This window comes from Indicator indicator, chromosome 5, assembly GCF_027791375.1.
Source record: "Indicator indicator isolate 239-I01 chromosome 5, UM_Iind_1.1, whole genome shotgun sequence".
Classification (NCBI taxonomy): domain Eukaryota; kingdom Metazoa; phylum Chordata; class Aves; order Piciformes; family Indicatoridae; genus Indicator; species Indicator indicator.
Genome location: NC_072014.1, coordinates 22058926 through 22075007, shown reverse-complemented (window position 1 = coordinate 22075007; position 16082 = coordinate 22058926). Strand labels below are relative to the sequence as shown.

The 16082-nt window shown below is 40.4% G+C and overlaps 1 protein-coding gene across 1 annotated transcript in view; it reads left to right on the top strand.

The window, feature by feature from the left end:
- Positions 1–16082, top strand: part of CERS6 (ceramide synthase 6) — a 114423-nt gene that overhangs the window by 66317 nt on the left and 32024 nt on the right. The gene's annotated exons all lie outside the window — the stretch shown is intronic.

Sequence of the window (16082 nt, the reverse complement as noted above, 5' to 3'; positions counted from 1 at the left end):
ATGTTGTCAACATCATCCTGTGGCTTGGACAGCAGCACTCTGCGCTGGGTTAGGAACTGGCTGGAGGGCCGAGCCCAGAGAGTGGTGGTGAATGGTGCCACATCCAGCTGGCAGCCTGTCACTAGTGGTGTCCCCCAGGGATCAGTGCTGGGCCCCATCCTGTTCAATATCTTTATTGATGATCTGGATGAGGGGATTGAGTCCATCATCAGTAGGTTTGCAGATGACACCAAGCTGAGAGCAGATGTTGATCTGTTAGAAGGTAGAAGGGCTCTGCAGAGGGACCTTGACAGGCTGGACATATGGGCAGAGTCCAACAGGATGGCATTCAACAAATCCAAGTGCCGGGTGCTGCACTTTGGCCACAACAACCTCATGCAGAGCTACAGGCTGGGGTCAGAGTGGCTGGAGAGCAGCCAGGCAGAAAGGGACCTGGGGGTAGTGGTTGACAGCTGCCTGAACATGAGCCAGCAGTGTGCCCAGGTGGCCAAGAGAGCCAATGGCATCCTGGCCTGCATCAGGAATAGTGTGGCCAGCAGGAGCAGGGAGGTCATTGTACCCCTGTACACAGCACTGGTTAGGCTGCACCTAGGCTGAGGGAGCTGGGACTGTTTAGCCTGGAGAAGAGGAGGCTCAGGGGTGACCTCATTGCTGTCTACAACTACCTGAAGGGAGGTTGTAGCCAGGAGGGGTTTGGTCTCTTCTCCCAGGCAACCAGCACCAGAACAAGAGGACACAGTCTCAAGCTGCACCAGGGCAGGTTTAGGCTGGAGGTGAGGAGAAAGTTCTTCACAGAGAGAGTGGTTGGCCATTGGAATGTGCTGCCCAGGGAGGTGGTGGAGTCACCATCCCTGGAGGTGTTCAAGAGGGGATTGGACGTGGCACTTGGTGCCATGGTTTAGATAGTCATGAGGTTTAGGGTGACAGGTTGGACTCGATGGTCTTTGAGGTCTCTTCCAGCCTTCTTGATTCTATGATTCTATGATCATTCTCACACTAAATCCAAAACACAGCTACTAGGAAGAAAATTAACCCTATCCCAGCCAAAATTGGGATGGACTTTTGAAATCTAAGCTAATGCCTAGCTGATACATAATTTTGGATAGTTGCATAAGATATTTGAACACATTTTGTCTTTCGAACTTACAAATATAATAAGAATATATTTTTTAAAGGGAAACAGAACAGATTCATTAAGGTTGGATGTTTCAGTTCAGTTCCCTGATTTGAGAAAGCTGTTTTTGCCATCTTCAGTGGGAAGTGCTCCTTATTAATTGGTCTCTACAACTTTTGCTATCCCTTGAGAAAAGTGACCCAAATTGATTGTAACAAAGCCTCTCTAACAACACTGTGCTCAGTGCATTGCTCTTTTACAGTTTCTTTGTCAGCTCTTGAATTGTCAGGCAACAAAATACTCTAACTTCTACATTACTGTCCTTCCCTCCAGACTTTACTTAATCTTCTTGCAGCCTGCTGCTCCTTTGTTTAGCTGTGTATGTTACTGACCTGATGCATTTTTTTTGTTTGTTTACATTTATCTGTCTTAAAAATTTGAGAGTGAGATTCATCTTCACCTACAAGACTGGCATGGAGCCTGTCAATTACTTAAGCAGCATTTTGAGCTAATTTAGAGGCCCTTTGCTTTGTGCTGGCCCTTTGCCTAACGGGCAGTTTCACCTTTTGGATTGTTTCTGAAAACACTGTTCTCCTAATGACCACAGCAGGTTAATCACTGCTACTTTATTATCTGCTGTCACCATCCCTATTTGCTGCATAAAGCAGTATTACCGCACCAATGCAGTATGGGTAGAAGGGTGGACGTAGCTGTGTTCCCTTGTGCCCACCAAACTGCCCAAGGAAGTTCTAACCAGGGTACTCTGGAACACCATCTGTGGAAAGAATGTTTCTAGGTCTTTTGAGGCTTTGTAGAGCTGACAAGCTTATCTCACTTTTTGGGAAGACATGACCAAATTTAATAAGCAGTAAATAGTTAGCAGACTTACTGACTCTCTTTTAGTTCTGGAAGTGTGATACAGTCAGCGTGGCACATGTGCCACTGTTAATTTATTTTTAAAATGTAGTAATTAATTGCATTAAAGTTTTACATATGCCTGGCTAGTGCATTTTACAAGGAGAAAGAGCCCTGAGGTTTCAGCTTTCACTTTTATTTCCTTACAGAAGCACATGAAAGCTAATAAAACTGTCATTTAGAGCAATCGTAGCTCTCTCTAAAATACTGTGGCAAGCTTGTCTTTGTTACTGTCCATGTCTGCAGTTAACAGCTTATCTAGATTAAAAAAATGTCTGCACCAAATAAAGCATCCTATAAGTCTTTGTAACAGCTGCACATGGTATGATGTATGAATTCTTTTGCTGTGCTGTAATTGCTGAGTACATTGCTGGAAACTTAAAAACTTTCTTCTTAGTGAAAGGAGTTCCAGTGACAAAATGTTTTGCTTATCGCTAACAGGAGCAAGATAACATTTCTGTTCCTTCAGTAATATTTGCAATTAAATCAATGGTTATTTGTCTCATTAAGAGTTAATGGTCTGGTTGTGCCCCCACTAAATGGAAAAATCATCATTAGCTTCGGTGATAAAGAACTTTTGTTACTTGCTCCCTGACCCTTGGTGTTAAGCAATATGCTGTAGAATGAAAAACCTTTACAAACATCTGGAAGCAAAGCTTTCAGGTGACATATGGTGACATACGGTGACTTTTCACATTTCACATTCAGCTTCCTTCCTTTAATTGCCTGTGTCTTGTGAAGTCTATATTGAGCCTCGGGAACCTGAAGTTGCAAGTGGCTATCCTGCTGGGGAAAGGACCATCTGCCTGCATAAACAAATAACTTTTGATTTGCTGATTTTCAAATCTAATGCTGAAATAAGGCTGATGATAGGAAGATGCTATCACCATGTTTAAAAAAATGACAGGTGCAACAAGCTTCTGTATCTATGTAGCTGATTTGAGTGTCAGTTCTGCATCTCCTTTCCTAAGGAGTCATCCCCTGCAAGAGAATGTTGCTGTGAAATTGCAGCTGCTGGTAACAGATACGTCACAAAAAAACAGGAAAGCCATTTTGAAGTGCAGTTTCAGCTCCAAAAACCTACTGAAGTGTCATAAATTTCTGGAAGTTAGCTAGAAAAATACCAGTGTAGTATAGAGGGGTTGGAAAAACCCTAACAGATAGAGCTCCACTTCTGCAATTACGAAAGTTCATTTTTCTTGAAACTTTAGGATGTTTCAAAAGAAAGAAAAGAGCTTGTCCTCTGAGTGCACCCACTCTAGAGCTAGTCAATTACTGTGTGACAGCAGGAGATGCTCTGCTAGTGGCTTACAGTTTCTGTGCCACTTAGAGAGAAGAGGGCTTCCTAATGCTTTTTTTGTGTGTGTGAGGGTGCTTTGTTCTGCAGCTCAGCTGAGTCAGCACATTCTTTGCCTTATTATGGAATAAAATAGCAACAAGATATGTGCATATGTAATAGCACTGGGAGAGTAGTTTATAGTATTTGTAAATGCCATTTTGGCTTGCTTCATGAAATCATTATATTTGGGGAAACCAGTATCTCTGTGATGAAGTGTGAATTCATTTCCCTGTGGGAAGTGAGACTGGGGCATGGAAATAATGGGATGTTTACGTGGAGTGATGTCTCATTTGCCATCCTCGTTTTGGATATTTCCTACTACTTATCTCCATATCAGTTTTGCAACTATTTAAAAGCTTCACTGTCCTGTGAAAGCAAGCTGTGTCTTGCCTCTCTTCTATCACTGATAATCCATCTTCAGTCTTCTTCAGAACATCTTGAGTTCTATTCTGGATGCAATTATATGTTCAGGTGCGATCAAGTACATCTCCATTTATTTTAGCTGTTGGAAACACTACCATATACTTCATCCTTAAAAGAAATATTTCTCTTAGCTTCTGGTCACTATGCTGTTTTGGGAAATTAAGGTTGAATTGATTTACTGTTTTAAAAAGCAAGATGTTTTCTGTTGTGAAAGACATATTTCATTGTACTCTCATCTCTTTCTTTCTCAGCTGTCTATGGTTTCAGCTGGTTTATGGAATGCTTGGCATACATTATAAATACTTTACTACACTGACTCAATAAAACAGTTTAATTCAGTCACTAATTTGTCTAACAAACAAGGAAGGTTCTCATTTCACAGCTAGTATGTGAGACCTTTTTGACACTGGTGCTATTTTCTCTTTATTGTTTCCCAAGAGCTGAGTTTTATCTCCATGGCGCAATGAAGGGTACAGTTTTGGTTGGTTACTTATTTGTGTCCCTCTTTTCCTGATTTGGTTTTTGTGGCCTTGCAAAGAGTAACCTAACCTTGAAAAGCCTGCCATGAGTGAGATTGTAAGTATATTTCTACCTGCCGTACAGCATGTGTTTTCCAGCATCCCTTTCTCAAGAATAGCCATGGAAATCTTGTGGATTATCTGAAGATGAGTAGTGAGTAGTTGGGAAGAGGTACATCTTTATCCTTGCGGTTCTCTTGGAAAGGATGGTTTGTTCTAGAGGCCTATTTCCCTGTGGTTGGTTCTGTTTTATGCAACCCAGGGCTTGTTGAAGCTGGGAGTGGCAGGACTGTTCTGGGAAGAAACTATATTCTGTATAGTCTTTCCCATATACTCCTCACTAACATCATTATTTTCTACTTTTATGTTTCCTTGTCAGATTAGTTCTCTAAAATATGAAGAAAATAAATAAAGAATTTTAACTTTGCACATTGCAGTTTCCAAAATGCTAGTGAGAACAGGGTGCTTCTGCCTCCCTTACTGATACCGTGCCCTGTCACCTGGTGGTTCAGTGAGACAGAGGGCAGGTCTGTGATCCATTGACTCTGAAAATGTAGGGAAGGTAAGACAGGGTGCAGCTGTGTTGAGGCTAACAGATCTCAGTTTTCCACCAACTTTTCACTGTAGTCACACTACAGGAGATACACATGGTAGTGTTTTCATAAGCCTAATGCTGGTTGCAGTGCTTTATTGAACTGTGATTTTTAAGAATGCTTTCAAAGTCATCCCATGAGAGAACAGGAGTGCTGGAGCAGAGGTGACTGCATCTGTAAATTGCTGTTCAGATATTCAAGTGGAGCATGTCTGTGAATAGTTTCTTTTCATAAATTTTTCTGGTTTTAACACTGAGATAGTGAAGCATGAGTTTGTGAAATATCTAACACTGTGGTTTAAACTGGAACTGTCTAGAAAACAACATGACAAGCGCTGGAAGTGGGAGGTTTGCTTCCAGAGCCCTTGCTACTGCCTTCTGTCTCCTTCATTCTTAAATTATTTCAAACCCTTGGACATCTGTTGCTATGTTTCCTTCCCATGTTACACCTGAAAGGTTGTGATATTATCTATTACTGAAACCTTGTAATTATTTTTGTTCACTGAACTTATGTGCCCAATACTGAATAAATACTCTCATTTAAATGAAGAATGTCAGAAGGCACTCTTGAGTCCTTTTCACACAATGCTGATATTTGATATTTTGTTGTGCTATTAACAGAGGGATAATATGATATGTGTGATGCTCAGGGAGGAAATGAAGCCAGCCTTTGGCGGATTGTACTCATTGTAAAATAGATTTAGACTCTCTTAGTTTGTTTATTTATTGTTGGTTGGTTGTTTTTTTTTTAAACCAGAAAACAAATTGCTCGATATCTGTAAGTGATTAAAATTGTTAAACTAAAATTATTTCAGATGGTCAGTCATACTGTTACTCCTTTCCATTAAAGCAGGGCTGAGCATTAGGTGTTAAATAAAGCAATTTCTAGGTCATGTTACCAGCAGGAAAGAACACTCATGTCGGAGTCTCCTAAAGGATGCTATTGTGGAAAAGGGGAAATGCCATATTACATTTTTAAACAAGTATCATAAGTGGAAAAGGTTTTCAGTAAGATCAAAGTTAGATCCCATCTAATGGAAAAGGAATTTGTGTCAGATATCTCTTCAAAAGGACATAGAAATTGTTGAGGGCATTCAGGGGAGATTAATAGAGTGCTTTGGATGTCTGAGATCTAAATCATGAGTCATGCTGTGTGAAAAATCAAAGTCAGGGGAGAAATTTAATTTTAAATTACTCCAACACTTTTGTGTACTTTGGGAAGAAAAATGAATGCATTTTGGACAACGAGGATTCTTAAGAGAAAGCCAGTTAGCATAGGAAATTCATTGTGTAAGCTGTCGGAAATTAAAATAACAACTGGGTCAGGGAAAAGAGGGCAAATCTAAGGTGGCTGAAAAGAAACAGGAGGGTTTTGAAACATGATACAGAGAATGTTAATGTTATCCTATCCTAACAGGTAGCTGATGGCAACACGACTTTCAAATGTAGACGGGACAAATTGGACATAAGCATGGTGAGGAAAAGCAACATGCTAATTTAAAAAATGGATCTAGATTTGAATTCCACTTTTTCTGCTTGGAATCCAGCTGGGGGTGTTTAGTAACGTCAGAATAATAAGTCAGTACTCAGAGACTTGGAGACTTAAGCTGGTATTGAGACATACACAGCATCTTATTACTCCTTGGCAGCCCAGCTTTATGAAAGATAAAAAATTTTCAGTGTCCTATATATAATAATGGCGGATTCAGAGGAAGTACTTCCTGAAGTGTTTTATTTGAACAACGTTCTGATAAAATGGTTTTAATTCATGAGGAAATTAAGGTGGTTCATTCATACCTGTAGCAAAGTATCTAGCACAGCACTCATCTATTGACAGGAGCTTTTTATATTTTGCTGTTCAGGTGAATGATGCAGTCCTATTTTCCACAGCTAATTAAACTTGAGCAAAGAGTACACACTTGGATATAAGAGCAGGTTTTTAATAATCTGACAGATGCTTTGACTTGCTGTTACTAAGTTGAACTCAATAACAAGGCAGTGACTTGGATCAGGATAGCTCTATCTCCATTTTAACTAGTATAACCTGTAGAGCAATACATATTTTTACATCATAAGGGCTTCAATTCATAAAGCTGCTTCACTGTACCCTTAAAGTAGTAGGGAAAAGAAGCTTGCCATTTAATAAATATATTATCTGTGAAGTCTGTTGTTTGTTTGGTTTGGGGTTTTGTTGGTGTTGGGGTTTTTTGTTTGTTTGGGGTTTTTTCATATAATATTACATTCCAGTGTCACACCTCTCACAGCTTTCTCACTTCTTCTGTCTGTTGATGGTCTCAGCTGCTGGCTGTTGAACTATGACAGAAATTATGGGGAAATACTGCTTTAAGTTCAAATCTAATTCAAAGATTTGCATCCATTTTTTTAACTGCTGTTATCTCACACATGACTTCAGGAGTTTCACCGGGGATTTTGTGGGTTGGTTTGTTGTTGTCATACCTCATCCCTAAGAGCAAACTCTTTCCTTTTGCCCAGTTGCTCCAGATGTTTGCTGTGACCAAAATTTGCTGGTTATGGTTTTATACTAAAACTTAATATAAATTTAGCAGTTCTAAAACACAAGCATAGTTCCTCTGTTCTCTTCTCTACCAGCTTGTTGTTTTAAAGATCAATTGCAGAAAAACACAGCAAGTTTTATCTGAATAGATCCACTGTGAGGATGACATGAAAAAAAGCAAAAGGTTTGTGTCTGTGTACTTCCTCAATGGGAGGGGAAGATGGAAAACAAACAGGAAATGAATGTAAAATGTTATTTGGGTTTAGACATTTCTAAATATTTGGGTAATGTTTTTTGGCCATATTCCTTTGCTCTAGTGAAGTCAGTGTTATTATGGTCACATGGCATTATTACATACATCAAGAAGTAGTTCAGTAGTAAAGATGCTTGCAGCCCCAAGACTAAATTGCCCTAATGCTATATATATGCACTAACTTCAGAAAAATGAGTTGGTTTCAGGAATGGGAGGGGAAGAGGCTGCTTTAGTTTGTCTTCACTTGTTGTTGCTTAGGGTTATGCTTTGTTTTGGCTCTGCCCAGTGGCTGAAGTGCTTAGAAATACTCATTTTTAAGTGACCATCTATCTACTGGGAATAACACTGGTGTGGCTGGAGATGGGTGCTTTCAGCCTCACTGTTCCAACAACCTGTCTGAAGGAGCTCTGCTACCTTGATGGGTGGGACTTCATGATGTGTGTGTTTAGAAGCAGTCAGCTCTTCTGTCAAGGTTTTAGCAACGGCACTGAGTGAGGAATTCTCTGCCCAAAGGTTTCCTCACCAGTTGCCCACAATGGCACCATGTGATTGAAACACACTCTTACCTCTTTGCCTTGTGACCTACAGAAATCCTGACTTTCCTATTAAAAATTTTGCAGTTGCAATGCCTTTCTAATTTTCAGAGTGTCAGGGATGATTTTGAGATCTTGCTGCAATGTTCCTTTACAAAGGCATAGCAAAAGGCAGCATATGGAGGAGAAGGAGGTGGAAGGGGCCTTTGTTTTTTCTCTGCATGATGTTTTCCCAGTAGGCAGGATAGGTTCATAAATGTCACAGTCTTAAATATCTGGTTTTGTACATGAAGTTGGACCTCAGTGCTCTTTTAGTCAGGAGTTGTTGTTTTGTCATTACTAAAACTTGTCCATATGTGTCTTTGTGGGCTGCATGTAATGATGGAGCATGTTGTGTGTCAGTGAAGCAAGCCCCTATGGCACACTGAGTGTCCTGCAAAGCAAAGCAGCACCCTGGGGATTTCCAAAAGTCAGCATCAGGAACATGATGAAGGACGTGGTAAACACTTCCCATCAGCACACGGCATGGAAGTGAGCATCTGGCCAAAGTCCAGGTGATGCACTCTTCTGACAGAGCAGCCCCAGACAGGAGCTATAATTACAGAAAGTAGATATGTAATGATGAATTTAATTATTAACCACTTTCCTGTATGCCTTTGAGTAACCATAGTATCAGAGCAGAGAGCACTGGAAACCCTGGAGCTTTGTTTAAGCTGCATCCTGTGGGAAAATGAGGAGTAGTCTGAAATTCTGCAGCTCTGCAGTGATCTACCAGGGGTGAACTGTTCTAATCATGCTTTTTAATAATTTTTTGTTGGGATTTTTGGTAGTCTTTTAAAGGTCATCCTTCTACCAAGGTATGGGTTACCAATTATAGAATCATAGAATTGTTCGGGTTGGAAGGGACCTCAAGGATCATCTAGTTCCAATGCCCTCTGCCATGGGCAGGGGCATGTCACACTAAATCAGGTTGCCCAGAGCCACATCCAGCCTGGCCTTAAAAACCTCCAGGGATGGGGCTTCTACCACCTCCCTGGACAACCTGTTCCAGTGTCTCACCACCCTCATGGCAAAAAACTTCCTAACATCCAATCTGAATCTATCCATTTCTATTTTTTTTCCATTCCCCCTAGTCCTATCACTACCTGACACCCTAAAAAGTCTCTCCCCAGCTTTCTTGTAGGCCCCCTTCAGATACTGGAAGGCCATAATAAGGTCTCCTCAGAGCCTTCTCTTCTCCAGACTGAATAGCCCCAACTCTTTCAGTCTGTCCTCATAAGAGAGGTGCTCCAGCCCTCTGATCATTCTTGTGGCCCTTCTCTGGACACGTTCCAACACATCCATATCTTTCCTGTAATAGGGGCTCCAGAAGTTACAAACTTCATCACTCTCTCTTTACAAACTAAGACCTATTGTTGTGTATTGTCTGTTTAAATAAAATTAATTCATAAATATCATCTTAGATCCAAGTTCTAGGCTAATTGACGTGATCTGGCTCTGCAGTCAAAAAATACAAATTAAAAAAAGCTGTAAAGCTAATGAGTTTACAGCTGCTTTGCTCCAACAAAGTGCTCGTCTGAATGTGTCCACTCCTTTTTAGGCACTTCTCTTACTGTGCAAAAATATGTTGAGTAGGAAACCTGTTACCTGCAAATAAATATGATCTTCAGCCTGCTTTATATAATATTTATACAGACCTTTAGTTGCTATAAACTCTCAGCACCACTGGATGCCCACCTTCTCATGACAATGGTAGCACTACACATGAAGGCAGAAGATTTTTGAAGTTTTGCTTACTGCAAGGCAACTATCAGAGGAAGTGTCAAAGGAAGAAGGTACACATGTGAGAGCAAATATTTTGAGGGCTAGTCCTGATTAAGGAACAGATGGTTGGCTGGTCATAGCAGGGGGAGGAGATGCTAAAGCCACCAACTTCTTCAGCTGAAACAGTTCTCACTTCTGTTCAATACATGCAAAGCCCCAATATTAGGACCCTTCCAGATTCTGTAGGATTGTCTGTTCCTTTTCTCATCTCCATTTTTGACATCATTTGGAAGCAGAAATGACATGTTTATCACACAGAATATAAATGCTAGATATCTACATCATATTTTTAAAGGGAAAATGGATGTATGTGGTGCAAGGAGCTAGCTTACTCTGCCTCTCCAGAGATCATTTTATGTAAATAAATCCAAACTCATATTTTTTTCATATTTTTTTTTACACATACATATATTTGCATTTGAAATGTCAAGTACATCTTCCAGTGATTGTTGTTAATCTTGTCCTCCTGTATATTTTATAGTTTCCGATTAGCAAAAGTATCATTTTTAATTATGTTTGGAAATCAGCAGTGCAGATGGTTGAGAGGAAGGGCTGAGCACTTTTCATTGCAAAGTATTTTTCCCCCTAACCTTGTTTCTGCAGACATGAGGAGCTAATGTTTAGAGAAAAAGAACAGGTCTGTAGAAACTTTTAATGCTCACTCAATATTAGTATCAAAAATATTGATATTGTGGGTAGAGGAAGTATACTTATGAGCAAACATTGGTGCTTCCAGAGTCAGTTTATTCTGATGTTCAGCCTGTAGTAAACAGTACCAGCCAGTTGTGTTGGCAGCAAATGATGCCAAGGTTGTGCCCTCAATGGCTGTCACAGGTGGCCAGTAGAAAATGGAAACAGTCTGATGTATTTTGTAAATCAGTGAGACTTCAGTATGATAAGTCTGTAAGAGGCAGCACAAGAAATAAAAAAAGAGCAAGGGATGGTGTTAATGTTCTTTGATCCCAATAAAATCATAGAATCATAGAATTACTAACGCTGGAAACAACCTTTAAGATCATTGAGTGTGACCATAACCCACCTACCATGACCTCTAAACCATGTCCTGAAGTGCCACATTTACAAAGTTCTTGAACACCTCCAGAGATCGTGACTCTACCATCTCCATGGGCAGCCATGGGTAGAATTTGCATTTAAGGGATTAATTTATTGAAAAATCTCCTGATTTTACTGTAAACGGGGTGGACTTTTTTTTGCAATAGGCCATAATGGCCCCAGCATGGGAAACTACAGAAGGATGCTTTTTGTGCTGCCTGGTAATCTGACTTTTTCTCTAATGTCAGTAGCCATTCAGCGTACCATGCCAAGAGGATGCAGGTGTTACAAAGAGGAGAAGAGAACTAGCAATTTAAGTAATTCCCATCTAAGTGAGTGCTTATTCAACCAAGTGATGTGCAAAAGGAATGCTCATTAATATACTGAAAAAGAAAAAGAATTGCTATAATCTCTAGCCATAGTTGGGGGGAAGTGAACAATGAGATACATTTAATTTAAGAACTTAGAAGGCTATATGCAAAAAAACCCACAACCCAACACCCCAAACAACTGTTGGTCTCAGGGTAAGAACAAATTGCACACAGCAATGGGGGGCTAAATAAAGACAAAATCTAATTAAGAGGAAATCTTCTGGCCTCTGTCGTACCATTTGTTTCTGTGAAGAGCAAGGACCTGCTCTAGCTTGATGAGAGTAGGGATATGAATGCCAAGAGACATCTTCGCCCAAAATAAATGAAGTGGATAGGACTTTGCCAAAACTAGGTATTAGCTTGACTTTAATTAGTAGTGCTAATTTCTGTTCCACTCAATGTTGCTTGTAGCTGCCTGAAACAAGTGATGTAAAGGTCTATCCAAGTATATATTAACCAAGCCAGATAAAATCTTGGGCTTTTTGAGATTGCAGTGTTTTGAGCACATATACTACGAATGCTCAGGATTTCTGTATTGTGCTGGTGGTTTTTTAGAGGGGTAAAAGTTTTCTAATTTCAAAAGCAACTTAATTTTTTTTTTATTTGCTTAAGGTGTCTAATTTTGGTTTGAAATAATTTTTTAGCATACATAGGCTTTTGTGAGACACGGGGATTCTGTCATGATGGTCCCATATTTTTAGATACTGTATTCTGATAAAAACAGTAGGCAGATTGTATTGGAAAAGTCAGGAGATTTTTCTTACTTATCTGGGAATTTAGGCAGGAATCCTTTAGAAGGTACAAGATGCCCATGTGGTCAGAAGTAAATCACATGTGTAACAGCTCTTTCTAATACTCCAAACTGCTGTGGCACAAACTGCTCTGCAGAGAGCTGGGGTTTGCTGTCATGAGGCTTAATGATGACATACTCCTGGAAGTATTTCTTCAGTATCTTAAAACTTGTTTTAAGTTTATGGGCAAAAAGAATAAATGAATGCCAGCAACACGGTATGAATTTTTTGCATTTCTCCTATTTATCTATAGGCTCACACTTCCAAGGACAAAGTAACACCAGTGCTTGTGGGTGCAACTTGCATTTTGGGATTTTCAGTTGTGCTGGGTGCAAAGAAAAATAACTCAATTGCTGATACAACAGCTTGCCATGTGATGAGCTGTGGAAGTAAATTTAGCTGCCCAAAAGCAGTTATTGGGCAAATTTGCATGGCCTCTGTGTGTGTGTGTACACGTATTTATATTTACAGACACAAAGCGATTCTGTAGATTGTGTGTGGAATTCACTTACACCCCTGAGATGTTTGGTAACACATCTGGTGGCTGGCTTGCTGACAGTATAGGAAAGTACTTGCTTGTGACATGTATGACTCTTGTCCACCTCTTTGAGAACCCAGCCTGTGGCCTTTGTGTGTTTCCTCTGCTTGGTGGGTTCTGCTGGGTATATATGGATTGAGAGAAGATTATTCTTAATCATTATTATTATTGTGTGGTGAACCAAAATTTACTTTGTCAATTTAAAATAGTACTTCATCAGTTCCGTGTATTGCCTGCCCGCTAAAATACAGACAAAAACACCTTCCAACCAAGTCAGCTGTCTGGGGCACTGAGCACAAATGGAAGAGATTTTGTTGTACTACTCTTTTTTCCCTCTGGTTATTATCAAACCTGACCTTTTCACATGCTACATACTTGCAGTACTTTGAGCAAGACAAATGAAGATTTTCATTGCTTCGGGGCATCTGAAAGCCAGGGCCCAATTAGAAGCTTTCTCTAAAGATAAGTGAATGGAACAGTGGATGCAAAGCAACCCAGAGCTTATGAGTAAGCATGCATACATCCCAGATAATTTATTGCATTTGTCGGGTTTTTCCCCCAAATCCTCAGTCATTCCTTTGTCTTAAGAGAAGTTCTATTTCTGAAGGAGTTCTTCAAAATTGCTCCCTTTAATCACAAGAGTTGGAGAAAGAGTTGGTGGAGCTTTTGACAGATATTCCTGTAAGGAAACAAAAATAATAGAGATTTGTTCCTTAGTGCTGTTAGTGACAGCAGATTCCACAGCTATTTATCATCCTCCTCTGACATTGATACTGCACTGATTAAGCACTGCACCAAAATGTAGTAAAGCTTAAGTTTACATCTGAAGTCCTTTCTGTTCCATAAGGGGGGGTGTCAGCATTTTAGAACTGGAATTTTATGACTGACATCATTGGTACTGAAGTTTTAGTATTCTGTTTTCATCTTACAGATAACCTTTTTGTTATCAGGATCTTTGCATTTCCTCTCTCCTCCAGTCCCCTCAGGTTCCTCTCTTCCTCAGAGATTATATACCCATAAAATGGAAATCTGGGTATTCAACATGCTGTGGAAACCGTAGCATACCTTTATGATGACTAAAAAAGGATGTGTTGAAAAGCCACATCACTGACCTTCCCACCTATCATGGGACTTTTCAGGAAGAGATGGGATCTGCTCTATGGTGAGCTTGCCTGGTGTGAAGAAGTTCACAGACATAACCTGTGTGCACATGCAGAATTCAGCTTAACCCTGAGAATGTCTTTTCTGATTAATCCACCCTTCATCAGTGTGCCTAGGTGTTACACTGCAGACTGTGTGGCCATTTTTAGAATTTTCTCCTTCCTGCTGAAGCCTGCATTGAGTATCTCACAGCTGTGAACTAAAGAAGATGCTTCTTGTTCCGACTATAACCGTGCTCTTTACGGAGAAGTTAGGTTTGATCTAAGACTGTGTTCACTGTGCAGATCAGGGGATAAGACTGTTCTTAAGCCAAGCTCTTTCTCTACCTCTTCCCAAAAACCCTCCAGGCAAAGAATAACCAAAGTCTCTTGCTGCTACAGCTGTTAGAGCCAACTCAGAGATGCCACAAGACGAGTCAAGGAGAGGGGACACTGGGGAGCAAAGAAGGTGGTGTAGGTGCCCTGCTGTCTTAGCCACTGTTACCCACCTAGGATCCATTAGGTTTCTGAGCAGCTACTCAGAAGCATTTAGTTTGAGACAGCAGTATGATTTTTGTGAGCCTCATGTGGGTCAGAAGAGACATATGCTCTGCAATGTGTTGGTCTTTGAGGCTTGATGCACGTATTAGATTGTCAATTTGTAGCAACATTTCAGGCTTTGTGGTTACGGGTTTCTCCAGTGAGGCCTATTTTATTTAGTATTCAGCATTTTAATTGCACGTAAACCCCTGTATGTGCAGCTTCTACAGCAGGCATCTCTCTGAAGAAATCTGAGGATGTCATAATATTTCAAAGAAAAACATTTTCATTTTTTTCCTAGCACTTGTAATTTAGGTAGCAAAATAATTCGGTAGGAAGCATCTCTCTTATCTCTTGTTAAATCTGATACGGAAGACAGATACAGCTTTTCAAACCTGGCTAAAACTATAAATTATCCTATAATATTTGGATGGTTCTAGTTTAGACAGCTGTCAGACAGAAATATTTCAGGGGCACTATCACTTCCCTGCTTCCATTGGCCACACTATTCCTGATACAGGACAGAGTGCTGTTGGCCTTCTTGGCCACCTGAGCACACTGCTGGCTCATATCCAGCCATCTGCCAACCAGCACCCCTTTTCTGTCAGGCAACATTCCAGCCAATCTTCCCCAAGCCTGTAGCATTGCATGGGGTTGTTCTGACCCAAGTGCAGGACCCAGCACTTGGCCTTATTCAACCTCATACAGTTGGGATTGATCCAGGCTGTCCAGATGTCTCTGAGGAGCCTTCCTCCCTTTGAGCAGATCAACACTTCCACCCAGTTTGGTGCAAATCCTTCCTGTCTAACCTGAGTCTCAGCCTTGGGCTTTAACGTTCTGCTTAGTGTGCATTTGATTTGATGCTCATCCATTGCATTTTGCAAGAGTTTATTACTATGCTGTGGCTGGGCTGAGCTGCTCCACCTGATGGTAACAGTAAGAAAATGCCATCTCATGATGTGTTTGTAATCAAGTGGAAGTACTGAATGCTCTGAGGGTATTTGTGCCTTAATGCAAGAGACTTACTAGTGATGTTCTGCGCCTTTATACTTGGATGTAGAGCAGTTAAGGTAATGTAAAGGAGTTGCACAAAGATCTGGGATCCACATTTTTCTTTCTTATTTCTAGAGAGATACACATTGGGTGGGTACTTGTACTGTAGACATGCTTCTCAAAGTCCAGATTCACCCAGAACCTGAAATGCTGCTGTGCTTTACAAGACATGCATATCTGAAAGATGTTTTGCTTGTGCACAAAAATGGAAGTGTGGCTGCCTGGTAGCTGTTGATTCAGTCATGTTCTTATTACTCATGTTCTTAATAGTTGAATATGTTGGGTGAAGAGCTTGCCCATATACTGTTTTCTATCTTGAGTCCATGTAGTTGCACAGGAAAGGAGGTAAAAACTAAAGACTTCTGACAGAAACACCCTGCTTACAAGAAAAGATTTAAAGTGCTTTCTGTGGCATTCAAAGAGAAATAATCACATACATCTTGTGCAGACAGCAAAGAAATGGGAAGTATAACAGAGCTACATGTTCCCAAGTCTTTGAGTTTGCTCAGCTTTTTGCAATGCAAGAGTCTGTAGATATATATTACAATAAATTTGTCTCTGCTACCTTTCA